Source organism: Coturnix japonica, chromosome 1 (genome assembly GCF_054131305.1).
Source record: "Coturnix japonica strain WE chromosome 1, WE-NBRP24, whole genome shotgun sequence".
NCBI classification, from domain to species: Eukaryota; Metazoa; Chordata; class Aves; order Galliformes; family Phasianidae; genus Coturnix; species Coturnix japonica.
Window position 1 is genome coordinate 4968450 of NC_140663.1, and position 13291 is coordinate 4981740.

The following is a 13291-nucleotide window of genomic DNA, read 5'->3' on the forward strand; positions in this document are numbered from 1 at the left end:
GGTAAATAGTCAAGCTGTGAATAGTTTTACTCCAGTGTCTCTGACATTCCTGGATGTCTGGAAAGCATTGTGATGCTGGTGTAATTTAACAGGTGGTTTACTGTATAAATAAAATAGGTGAGGAAGAAAGAGTGTTTATGTTCAAGGATTAGGATTGCATAAATAATTCAAAGGAAATGTGCATTCTTCCATCTTCAGGCTGCTGTATTCTTGGGAAGTTCTCTAAATATGCATAGAAAATGCAAGCAAAATGTTTTTTAAAATTTCTAACTGCATTTGCAATTTTCTCCCTAGGGAGCAAACAGATGAACTGAAATAAATAAGGTTTATTTTACAGCTGTAGTGATAAAAAAGCTTGACTTGAATAATAGCAGAAAGTAACGAATGCCAAAGTTTGCAAGAATCTGTCACGTATCTTTATTATATAATCAAACCAAACAGTTGGGAATATGTTCAAATGCTAATGTCACCCCCTACTGAAATGCTATAGTTCAACATAAGCACAGTTTTAAGAGTAGCGCTCAAACTCATTATAAGAAGGGATGTTTTAAGAACCTTTTCCTCCTTCCCTCATGTCTTAGTTGCATGTCCAGAAAGTTTTCTCTTTTCTTAGAACGTTGTTTACCAAACTGCATGAAAACACTTACTTTGTGAAGTTTCTTTTTTTGGCCAATGTAGTCTTAGTTTTGCTGTTTTCAAAGCTGGAAAACAAAGGATGAAAAGGAGATTTTTGTATTTCTCTATTCCCAAAACATCAATTAAATTGAAACATAATTTTACAAACACTACATCTGAATACCATTTTGCTTTACAGGATCTTTTACCTCTGGGACACTGGATTGGATCAATTTTTTCTTCCCTTGCAACAGCTGTTCAGTGCATGAAATAAACTAGTGGATGTGGTCCAGTTTATAGTGGGAAAGTGTCCATGTCAAAACCACCATCTCAGTTGGCACTGAGTAACATCCTTGTCTCAGCAAAACAGCCAGAAATTGAATGAGCATGAATAATGAACCCTTTGCAATAGTCCAGGTCAGGTTGACAGCAATTTTGCCTCTGTGTATTGATAAACTTGGCTAAGGCTCTGTGTTTCCAGGAGAGCAGAAACGTTTCTTGATGATTAATTCCTTAAAACAAAATGCACCAAGTTTAAAGCTGCATTGGTTCTACTGCTGATGAATACCCTGATACACTTTTAGAAACATGCTAATACAGAGGAGATCTGCTTCTTACTCTGAACAGTTTTCATTTAAAAACCACAACTGAAGGAGCAAAAGAAGGCAGTTTTTTTGTTGCAGCAAGCCAGGATATGGGATTTGAATAGCATAGATTGTCACATGACCTAAATTTTCAATTTTGAGTATCTAAAGTTAGACACTGAAAATCAGGCCAATTATTTTAGTCTTCTTACCCATTTTTTTGCAAGCACAGAAATGTGTTGTAAAGCCTCGTACTCATTTTCTATGGGAGTAATGATAATTTAGTTTTAACTTTGTGCTTTTTCTCTGAGGAGCTCAGAGTACTTTTGTGAAGTGTGTCAATGTCTTGGTAAAGGAAGAAAAATTGATACTGAGACAAAGGAGGTTGAGTCTCTGTTCCCATCTTAATGTATAACTGTCCTTTCAATCCAGCATGGAGTCTTTGTTGATATTTGCGAGGAGGATTATTTTTCTTGGCTTCTGTGATTCATGGAGAGTGAGCAGCTCGTTTTGAGATGTGCTGTTGGAACCAAATGTTGATGCCTTATATAAAAGGCATGAGTAGTTTTTTCTGTGGTGTATGTAGTGAGAGCGTAGGGTGTTCTCAGTACCTTCTTTTGTGGGATTAATGAAGTGTAAGAGGATTCTTACATGGTTGCAAACTGGAGGACTTGCCTCCTCTCGGGTCCTGTTTGGTTTTTTTTTCCCTTCTCCTTTAATTGAATTATTGAATCAGACTCCGAAGTCCTCAGGTGGGGCTGCTTCATCTTGATCTTGTCAAGTATTTGTTTGGTAAGAACTAAACTTTTCCCACTGAAGGACCAGGAGGGAGATCCTTCCATTGCCCAAAAAAACAAGGTGATATTTTTCCATCAGATTTGTCTTTGTGTGTAGTCTGTCTTGACCCAAGTCAAGTTAAGTGAAGAATGCTTTTTAATTAGCTAGTCCCATGTGAGCCATTTGTCCAGGCTGAGTCCCCATCCAAGCTATCCAAATAGGCTCAGAGAAAGCAAAAGAGGTGTCCCAAGCATTAGGTTGTCTCAGAAGCTCTTCACCAAAAGCTGAAAGTGAAGACATAGTTTTAGCTGTGTGTGGTTTGGAAAACTTCCAGTGAAAATCTTTTTATTTGCAGATTCTCATGTCTTCGTTATTTTGGTTGATTTAATAGAAGGATGTCAGATTTCTGTCAAGGAATAAACTTTTGCTGAGCAGTAGAAGAGATGAATTAGCAAGTTACCAGCTGGGCTGCCATTTATGCTGACCTGATTCAAGTGAGGAATTTGAACACTGTTATCTTTGTGTGAACCAAGTTCTCTGGTGGCCAGCTTGGTTAGTGGTTTCCTATGTGGTGTTGAAAAGCCAGAATCTTTCCATCTCCCCTTCTGAAACTGAACTCAGGACTTGCAGGGACAGAACACAGTCATTCAGAACTTTCACATTGAACGTTTCCTGGCATGTTGAGCTCAAATAATTCTTATGTGTGTAACTCTTATCCTATGTAGTTCTCATCTACCCTCACTCCAGAGTATTAGCTATTTTAGGATGTCCCGCTGTTCTGTTCATATCTTGACTAACTTAAATACTGCTTCATTAAAGGCAGGCTGTAGATCCACTTCTGCTCTTCTATGGTTATCAGTAGTTACCTTACTATTTATTTACACGCTATGCAGTTCAAAGTCTGCTTTGTTGTGCTCAAACATAGCCATAGAAGATGGCCTATAGACCAACTGCTTACAGTCAAGAGTTTGGCTCTGTCTTGATCTATTATTGAATGAATTTGCTTCTCGTTTCAGACTGTAGACTGTGCAAGATCTTTAGAGAAAAGACCTTTTCCTTGTACTGTGTTCTTACAAAACCTAATTCTGGAAACCCTGATCCATGAAAGTTCTAAACAGTTTCTGCAGTGCAAATAATCATTTGGGAAATACTGATTCAGCCCCTACAAAAATGAATGTATTTGCTGGTTGCTGAAAAGCAGAAGGGGGAGCAAAAAGTGTGCATAAAAAAAATGGCATGTAGTAGGCTGCTGGAAAATTGATCTGTCTATTAGAAATTAGTGCTAACAGGATTCTAAGTTTCTTTCATCAAGATTACTGCAGTCAAAAAGAAAAGAAAAAAGAAGGAAAAAAAAAAAAACTAAAAAAACCCACTTCACATTTGTGCTTAATTTCACCTCTGTTTATTCTCCCCTCCTGTTCCCTGAAGAATGTAGATGAGGTTTAAGTTAGTCTTAATAGTAATAGGTTTGGAATCTAGCACACTTTCACAAAATTAACTTTGCTTCTGTTGATCTGGGAATTAAAATGCTTCATTAATTTAGCAAGTCCTGGTTTGACAGCCAAATAATGCATTTTGTGACTTGTACTCTTAACTCTAAAATTCTTATCTGCAGTTCTCCCTGGCTGTCTGTGAAATTCAGGGCAGCTGGAGAGCTGCATGGCCTGGAAAGCAGGAAAGTGTAAGCAGATAAGTACAAGTAGCGCTTTACAGTTCAGTGTGAGTTACCGTGCTGTGTCCAAGCATTTCTTCATAACTCTGCGAGTTGCAAACTAACAAGAATTCCTTGTTTCTCCCTGCCTTTGCAATGCACGTTGGTTTTATCCTTTTCTTGGTGTTTTGTTGTTGTTTTTTTCCTTCCCTTACCAATGCAACTGTTGATGTTCTTGGTGAAGGGAAAAAGGCTTTGAGGCATGATGGATTGCTGCAGTGTACACTGGCAAAGGGGGAAGGGAACAAAAAACAAAGATGCATCTCTGAATTAAAGAAATATATTTGTCGTCTCCATACTGAACATGATGTGGTACTGACTGCTGGGAAAGCAAGGAGATCATAGAATCACCTAGGTTAGAAAAGATGTAAATGATCATCCATTCACCTATTACCAATAGCTCCCACTAAACTATATATATGAGATATCCTTCATAATTGTATGCCTGAGAACTTGGCGACCATTCAGAGTATTTTTATGTTGGTAGTTCCAGCCTCTCTGCAAGATGTTCTTATACTAAAGACATCACTAAAAACTTCCAGAAGCTATAAAAACTGTGCTATGATCCAGGCGTGCAGACTGTGCTGTTCTGTCATACGCACCTGCAGAGGACTACCATGGTGCTTTGGAGTCTTCCCTCTTGAAGAAAAAATTGTCTTCACATCTCTCATAAATATATATGGTGCTCCTAATCACTTCTGTTTATATTGTAAATTCTCATGAATTACTCTGGTTCTGGGTTGTAGGACTGCACTCAAACTGCTTGGGCCACATCCCATGCAAAGGGCTACTAAACACAACTACAAAAAGACCCCTGGAACCTCAGGGCTCCATAAAACTAATCGTAAAGAACTGAAATATAAAACGAGGAGAAATAGTTTTGTTTTATTGGTGTCTAGGAATGCTCTCTTTTGTCTCACCTTAAAATTGAGTGGTCCAGCAGCTTTCCAATGGTACGATGTAAAAGTAGGTACTGGTTTCACAGCACTTGGCATCCCTGAATTCCAGATTAGGTGAAAAGGTTCAGGCAGTTCAATAACCCCCCTGGATGAATACCCTTTGGTGTATTGTTAGCAAGCCAAGAGTACTGCGGTATGCCAAAACCCAGTGCAGTAGATGCAGTTTAATTTGCACTTTGTTTTTCTGCAAACTCCTATTTCTAAAGTCTTCCCCACCCCTACTCAAATGTCACACAATGCTGATGCAGTGCAAAATTCTGTTTGTGTGCCCTGCTGAGGAAGAGAGATTTTTACCCACACTGAATGGGTGAAATTTTTCAGATTTCTGTTCTCTGTTTTGAATATCACAAGATGAGTCTGTAGGCTCTGCAGCTGAAGCGAGTTGTGTTTTGTTTCGGAAGGGACATGGAGAGTAATGCAAGGGAGGTTTTCATGACACAGCAGCATGAAATGTGTTTTGCCATGCATTGCTTTTTATATATATATAATATTATATTTATATATATATTTAGCTATAGGTTTTCATTAATATGTTTTTGTTAGCAAAATCAAACATCACTGCTTGTTTTGGAAGGGGTGGGAGTTGAGTTAATTTTGCTCTCCTGTTGTCTAGGAAACAGTGGTAGTACTTATTTCCCTTTTGAAAGTAGTGAATTCCACATTCAGGGAGCAATGAATAAGATAAAAAGCCACAGATTAGAAACTTGAATTAGACACCATTTGAGAGACCACAGATAACTTGGTGCTCAGCAGAAACTTTCAGGTTGCACTAAAGTAAGAATGGGGCTAAGATCAGTTTTTAAAGACAGAACTCAGGTTTTTAATGGAGTTTAGGCATTAATTCAGTGAAGCATGTGACTGTATGCTCGTTTTCATGATAAAAATGCTGCCTCCACAACTAAGGGTGTTGTCCAGTTTGTACATTAAGTACTTTGTCTCTCATAGCTCAGAGAATTCAGCTCAGTGCATTTAGTGCATGAAAAGAGGAGAGGGAGAGAGACTAACTGCAGTTTGGGTGCCTGCACTTCAAACATGCCATCTATCTAAGTCGGGGCTATAAATACTGATACTGGAGACGGAGTTAATGATTGGGAACAATGGATCTGGATTTTAAGAAGTGTTGACAGCTGATGCGATGGGCAGTAAATGACAAGTGCATTTTGGTGCAAGGCTGAATTGTTTGGAATTATACATGGAATAAGGAGCTAAAGCATGGGTGAAAGCTGTATGCAACACTGCACGTTTGACTGGAAATGTAGGTTATGTACTTGGTACTAATTCATGTCCCAGTGAACAGAAAAAAAAACCTCTTCAATTCAGACGGGGCTTGCGCTGTAGATTTTTCTGACTAAAAAGCTCTGGATAATTCTTTTCTTATGTATTATTAATAGTTCTATTACATTAAATCTTAGGTGCTCAGAATGATCCTCTGGAGGTGTTCCTCCTTCCCTCTCTCTGCATTGTTCCCAGCTGAAGTCTGTGCTCCCGGGTAGGTGAATTTGGGCTTTGAGAACAGGCAGGCAGAGGCCAATGAGAAGCACAATCCGTGGGACTAATTTCTGGTGAGGTACTCAGCAGGTGTGTTTTCAGGAGGGATTTTTAGCATAGTCAAGGAGGTGCTGCCCTCCAAAAGGAACAGTCTGAAAAATTACAGAGTCCTGGCAAATAAATGGTACAAGAAATGAGTGGAAAGGGAGAGAGTGATAGAAAAAGGAATGCTTTGGAAGCACAAGGAAGGTGTTACGGAGCAAAGAATGGATGTTCTGAATGTGTTTGAGGGTGCAAAGAAGGGCGGTGTCAGAAACTAATGCAGATGAGAAATCTCCTGTTAGGGTTTGTCATTGCTATGTTGTGATTAAAAAGGAACTCCTCTCAAACCCAAGACAAAAAGTAAGTAATGGAAAATCTTCTTGGCTGTTCTTTTGTTCTGCTGTTAATGAGCAGACCCTTGTGAAGGAAGTCAATACTGAACAAATACACATGCCATGCTTCTGACCAGCAAATTCCAGCCCATCCTGAGAGATGTTTTGGAAAGATAAGTGCAAAATTAAGAAAATAAAAAAAAAAAAAAAAAAAAGGAGAATGCTCAAGAGTATTTGTGATGGGTTTGCAGCGTGGAAGTAGGATACAGGCTCCTGGGTTGGGAGAAGTTTGTGAAATGGCGGTCAATTAAAATGATAAGTGTTAGGGAACTGACAGCCTGCATGTTTTCAAATGATCGAGCTATAGCTTGGAGTGCAGTGGTGAGCTGCAGCATTTATTTGGATGTCCTCCTATAGTAGTTGTTAGCCACCTCTTCCCTATCTATAGAGCAGGGAGAGCCCTAATGACAGTGAATATAATGATGCCTTCAGGGATGCTTAAGGAGGAACATGGCTCCTGTAGCAAGGTGCAGCCTGCTTCCCTTCATCTCCTCTGTTTCAGCAGTGTGCAGAGCAGCTGAGGACATGCCTCAGAGGGGCTGTCAGCCTCCCCAGAATCCATCTTCCCCTGAACTTCCAAGAGCTGGTAGACAATTAGCAGTCGCTCCTGGGCACAGTGAGAGAGCTCTACCCCCTTGAATAGGACCAGCAGCCATTTGGCCTCCACTGTAGAGAAAACAGAAATGTGTGTAACCCTTCAGCACCAGCAGGACATTTTCCTGCACAGGGTCGTGGAGCAGGTCTTCTGCAAGAGGCATCCATGCCCATGACAAGCTTCCCAATGCTGCTCTTGCAACGTTTCACTCTGATGTCAACTTTCTTGGGCTGCTGCAACCTCGTGTTACTGCTTCAGTTGTTTTTCAGGGGAAAGCTGCTGATAGACCCTGCACACACATGCAGCATTGCAGCTTTGGTTGATGCTCTCAGGTTGGACAGCACTGAACTCCTCTCCTGGGCAGAGGTGGGAAAGGCAAAGAGGCTGGAGATTGAGGAAAGTCACCCTGCAGCATCTGTGTTTCTGCCCCTCCCTTAGAGATGCTTGCAGGGAAAAGACAAGCTTGATGGATGGCTGTATTTGCAAGAGGATGGAATGTGAAACAGGTAGTACCTGGCACTTAATAGAAACAGTTTTTGAAGTCAAGCTCCCTCATGGACGCACTTGCAGACTTTTTTCCTTTCTGCCACAGGTCATGTTAACAAAACAGGTGGGGTGGCAGAGACCGCAGAATAAACTGCCTGCATGCAAGGTGAATGCCAGTATTGCCACCCTTCCGCTGTTGCATTTGATGTTGTGGTGTTAATTAGCAGAACTAAGTGCCTTCCTCAGCCAAAATGCCAACTCCTATAGTGGTATCAGCATTCACCCTATGTAGTGTTCAGTTATGCTGAACCCAGCAGTAGGTTTTGATATATGGGTCCCTAAATATCAGGTTGGTTGGGTGTTTGTTTTTGGTTTTATTTTTTTTGTTGTTGTTGTTTTTCCTGAGGAAATTAAAACAGGAATTATCTGCCCTTACTCAAGTACCCTTAGAAATATGAGGTTGCACCCTTATGTGTTTGTTTTCTCTGGAGAGGAGTAAGTGGACACCGGGGAGATATGGGGACTATCCAATTCTTTTAGATGCAGATGTGAGATCAAACAAATGGCCCTGAGGTGTCTGCTTCTGTTCATGTATTACAGAGACCTATTATGCTGAGACTTATATAGTCTGTGGCACTGGGACTTCAGGCATCTGAGATGGGACAAGGTGATATGTGGAGATTTCTAATGCTGTGATTAGACACCAGAAAAGAGAGGCAGCTTTAAAATGTGCTGCTTTAATAAAAGGTTTCAAGGCAAACTAAAATTGAAGTCCCCGCATAAGGTGATCCATGAAGGCGCTGGCTTTTAAAAGCTCAGGAAGAGATGCATGGTTGTCTGCATACAAAAAGGGCAATGTATAAGAGTATAGTTTTTTTGGGTTTTTTTGTTTGTTTGTTTGTTTTTTTATATAGAGACCTCTAAAACTTCAGAAATGAGAGTCAATAAAAAGAAAAGAAACAGAAGATGGGCGGAGAAGGAACAGAGAGACTTCAGGGTTTTCTTTGTTTTGTTTTTATTCTAGAGGTCAAAGTTTCATTCAGGGCATCTTCCATCCCCTGCCTTTATGACACCATCCCATACAGTGGCTTATTTCCCAGGGATGAGCTGTTTGTTGTGAACATGCTAATTTCTGGTGATAGTTCTGAAAGACCGTTTCCATCTACATTGATAGAGACTCTATTAGCCAATAAAAATAATTAAATTTATATTATCCAGATCTAAACGGTGATTGTGCCCCCTAGGTAGGAAAGAATGTTTTCTGATGAAAATAAGCCTATATCCTCTATTCAAATGAGTAAATTTCTTTAATTTCTGAAAAAGTGGACTTATGAGAAGGAGTGGTACCTACCAAGCCCCTCAAAACTGGACATCAAAGCCTTTTCCCAGAGTAATTTATAATATGCTTCTCTGTATTTTGCCAACTCTAACAAACTTTCTTCTACTTTATGGCCAGCATGACTGTAATTGGAAAGCTAAATGAGTTATAAATTTTTAAGAAGTGGTGAATATACCTAATCTAAAGGAATATGGGCTCTTTCAACTTGTGCACCTGCTGTCTGGGCAAGGACAGTGCTGCATCATGACTATCAAAACTGGAAAAATCTGTCTGCCTTTTAGGGCAGCTCATTTTAAGTTAGTGTTGATGAGAGGTCATCACCCCAACTGCCAATTGCTCTTGATTTATTCAAAAATTGGTGAAAGCAAAGGTAAGGATTTTGTAGCAGTGCTTAGCATTGACCTCTAAATCTGAGCAAGCTGAATGCTGGTTCATTTTCTTCCTGCAAAAGGATAAATCTCCATCTGCAGAGGGATGCAGAATTTGTTCTGAAATCATGGTAGGTTTTAGTTAGGTCAAACTTCTGAGTTGCATCCTTCCCCAGCACCCTTTCAGCCTGGAAAAACAAAGTCATTCTGGGAAACAATTTGCCAATAGCTGCTTTCCTTCCAGCTGGGACTTCTGGGCAGAAGAGAGCTGGAGATAGAATGCTGCTGGGTGTATTCGTCCCATGGGAGTTAGGTATCCTGAAATGCAGGGACAGGGCATTGATTTCCAAAAAGCTACGGGTGCTCATGAAATTCATGGAGTCATAGAATGGCCTGGATTGAAAAGGACCATAATTATCATCTAGTTTCAACCCCCCTGCTATGTGCTGGGTTAGTAGGCCAGGCTGCCTGGAGCCACATTCATCCTGGCCTTGAATGCCTCCAAGGATGGGGCATCCACAACCTCCTTGGGCAACCTGTTCCAGTGCATCACCACCCTCTGTGTGAAGAACTTCCTCCTAATTTCTGACCTAAACCTCCCCTGTTTCAGCTTAAAACCTTGTCCTAGCCACCCTCATAAATGGTTGTTCTCCCTCCTGTTTGTACACTCCTTTCAAATATTGGAAGAAATTGAAAAAAGATTAAATGATTGCAGGAACATAAGTTGCAGAATGTCAATGAAAAGAATTTCATGTTAATCCATTCACCCATAGTCCTTGCCAATGTCCAGATAAGAACTTCTGTGTTGTTCTCACTTCCCTGGCACAAATAGCACCTGAAGCGGTAAGGAGATCGAGGAGAAGCTGCTCTCTGTCCTGCTTTGGTTGTGTGTCATCGTTGCTAGAGAAACACAAATTCTTGGACTGGGATGCTGGCAGAATAAAAGCAATTCATATTTGATCACATTTAAAGGAGAGAGAAGGAGGGGACATTGTAAAAACCCTGTTCATCCACTAGAGAGCATATAGGCAGTGCTTCTCCTTGGAGAAAATAAAAATGTCAAGCTCTTACTATACAAAATAATGCGACACATTTAAAATGTTTACTGTAGTTCTACCATTTGTTGTCATGTAAGTGAACAGAATATGTGAAAGCTGGAAGAAGTTTTTGTAAATGATATAATGTCCATGTTCCAAAGCCTCTTATCTCCTTGTTAGCATTTAATATCTTCTTGTTAAGAGCTTTCCTATCATTCCTAACCATTTACAAAGCTCACGAGGAATTCAGGAGTGGACTTGAGAAGGTGCAGAACAGATCTTTGCAAGGGAGGTTCATGGCTTTTAGAGGACTGGTGTTTCAGTTTGAGCTGGTGTGGTTGGAAAGAAGCTCCTAAGAACAACCCAGTGTGAGCGCTCACTGCAGATAATCAGTGCGATAAGCTGGTGCTGAGAAGGCGATGTCCTTTGAAGTCTCATGATATTAATGTTGATTCGTAAGTGTTTCACTAGCTGTTACTCTTCTGTAGTGATTTTAGTGCACCTGAGTTATGGAGCACAGTTTTTCTCCCTGATCTGATTTCAGTTTTTATCCTCTAAACTGCTGCTTTGTTAGTATACAATACAAATATGTAACTTTAAATGCAGACCTTAGGGTTTTGCATGCATTAAATGCATGGTGGTAGACCCTACTAATTAATTAAACTTTTTTTCCCCCTTGGGTATCAAATTTATTTTTTCCTGAAGCAATAGTACTGTTTGTTAATGCAGTGCATGTTATAGGCAGTTTCTTCCAGTGGAATAACCTGCTGACTTTCTCTGTTGCCATAGTTAACCTTACTCTGGTTACAGATCACTTTGCTTATACTTGTAACATGTTGTGAGGGCTGGGCACGAAAGACTGCATATATCAACCAAGTAACTCTTGTGGCATATGCACTTTTCTCTGTTTTCTTTCTGTGTGTGTGTGTGTGTGTCTTATTTTGTGAGTGGGAAAATCTTCCATAGTAGATTTGAGATGTTCCTATAGATCTGCATGGTTTTGGTGCAGCACAGGGGTAGGTTCATTCCATGGCCTTTCCTACTATAGGGTAAAATGTTACTCTTTTTCTCTTTTTACTTTTTCATGGACCTCAAATCAGAGCAAATAATTTGAGTGGTATTTAGACCATGAGTGGATTTGTACTGAAAATAATTAGCGGTCTGGTCAGAACTTTATAGATGTGGTTTGCCCTCAGCATCAAGCAAAACTTTGCCTTTTGCAAGTGATCAATTGATCCACTTACGTTATAACCTGCAGTTAGGAGCAGAATTGTTTGTTAATATCTCTCACTGCAATAAAATGATTGTTAAAGTCCATTACTCTTCTGGGGGGGGGGGGGGGGGGGGGCAGGGAATGGGATGTATTCAATTTTAGCTGCTTCGGTAGCATACTGGTGCATATATAAATCCTGATGAATGAAATCAAACAATTAGGATTGGAAATGAATAACATAAGGCATACACTCGTTTCAGAGTTTGCATTTTGATTCTGATTGATTTTTCTAATACTTACTATGTGCATATATGCCAGTAAAGGCTCTATATCTGCTGTACTTTTAAAGTGCCATCGTGTTGACTTTGTGGGATATAGCTCTGTTATTTGACAACATATTCTGATTAAATTTCACTTCTCAGAAGAACTGCACCATTACAACAGCTGGTGTAGAATTGAAGTGTGTCTGTTCACTCTTAAAGTTTGTTGTATTGTTGTTGTTGTTGTTTGTTTTAAATTATACTTGATTCCTAGCAACGCATGGTAAGTTTGTTTCAGACAAGGATATTTTTTCCCCTCTGAATGACAGCAAGCATTATGTGTGCATATATACAAGTGAAAATGTGAAGATATTTGCCTTATGCTTTTTTTTTTTTTTTTTTTTTTTTTTTCTTGTGGTTGCTTTAATTGATATTTGGGTGATATAAAGCAAGCATATAACAATAAAGTAGACCAGCTTTCCCAGCTGGATGTCATATTTTACAAAGTATGTAACCAGAGAAACTGTGAATTATGTAAACTGCTAAATAGGATTCTGGGTGTAACATATTACCAGGCTGACTGGAAGATACCGCAGATCACTTGCACTTTCTGAAACAGTGTTACTCTGTCTGTTTCTCAGAAGTGCTAAACTTTGCTGCTGGGGGGGAAAAGAATACAGCAAGTGCCGTACTTCTGCTTTCATATGGTGAAGAAGTGGGAAGTTCAGGAAGGCTGAAAGCAAGTGATATGGAGTACAACTGAGCAGCTGGTTGCTGTGTGCCTGCTCTGCTGTCTGCAGGTAGAGACGGGGTGAGCAGGCTGGCCTGCTCACAGGTGCTGTTGTCCCAGGCTGGTGAGATAAGTACTTGGTGAGTCAGTTGGGGGTGATGGCTTTGTTTTATGTGCTTTGTTACACCACCAAATAATTCAGTTTCACTTAAAAAGGCAATCTAAATACTATCCTTGATACAAAAGTTTTTGCTTTTCATGCTGCGTCTGTGTCTCCTGCTGTGCTGGCCCTGCTGCTGGATCACATGTAGCACATTGTTGTTTCTTGACCACTCTGTGTTTGTTAGGTGCTGTGTGAAGGAACATAATGCAGCAGCGCTCATATTCTGTCAGAAGATTGTATCTATTGGAGGGGTGTGCACGTTGGTTTAGTTCTGGGAGGAAAGATTCCCTGCAAAAATCAGATCTGGAGATAAGCTTTGCTCCTGTTCTAAATGTGTTGCCATGTAGCATGTTAGGCTGTGCTTGCACAAAGCTCCCTGCTCAGAGCAGGTCTGTTGGAGTCATAGTAGGTATCACTGTTTCTCCTTGCTTTGTGATTAGGACCCACGTCTCAATAAAGCAGTCATGAAGAGGCGGCAGAGGCCAGTCCTGGGACAGGTCTCTGTGCTGTCACTGGCCCTGGAGATGGGGAA

The 13291-nt window shown here is 40.3% G+C and overlaps 1 protein-coding gene across 45 annotated transcripts in view; it reads left to right on the plus strand.

Moving 5' to 3' along the window:
* CELF2 (CUGBP Elav-like family member 2) overlaps positions 1-13291 on the plus strand; it is a 547347-nt gene that overhangs the window by 323453 nt on the left and 210603 nt on the right. Inside the window, exon 1 of one of the 45 annotated variants that reach the window (XM_085511913.1) lies at positions 12472-12736. The exons of 43 other annotated variants lie outside the window; for them this stretch is intronic. The gene's annotated coding sequence lies outside the window, so the exon portion shown is untranslated. Of the gene's footprint in view, positions 1-12471; positions 12737-13291 lie in introns of those variants that run through there. One more of the 45 variants, XM_032441991.2, reaches the window with a different exon arrangement.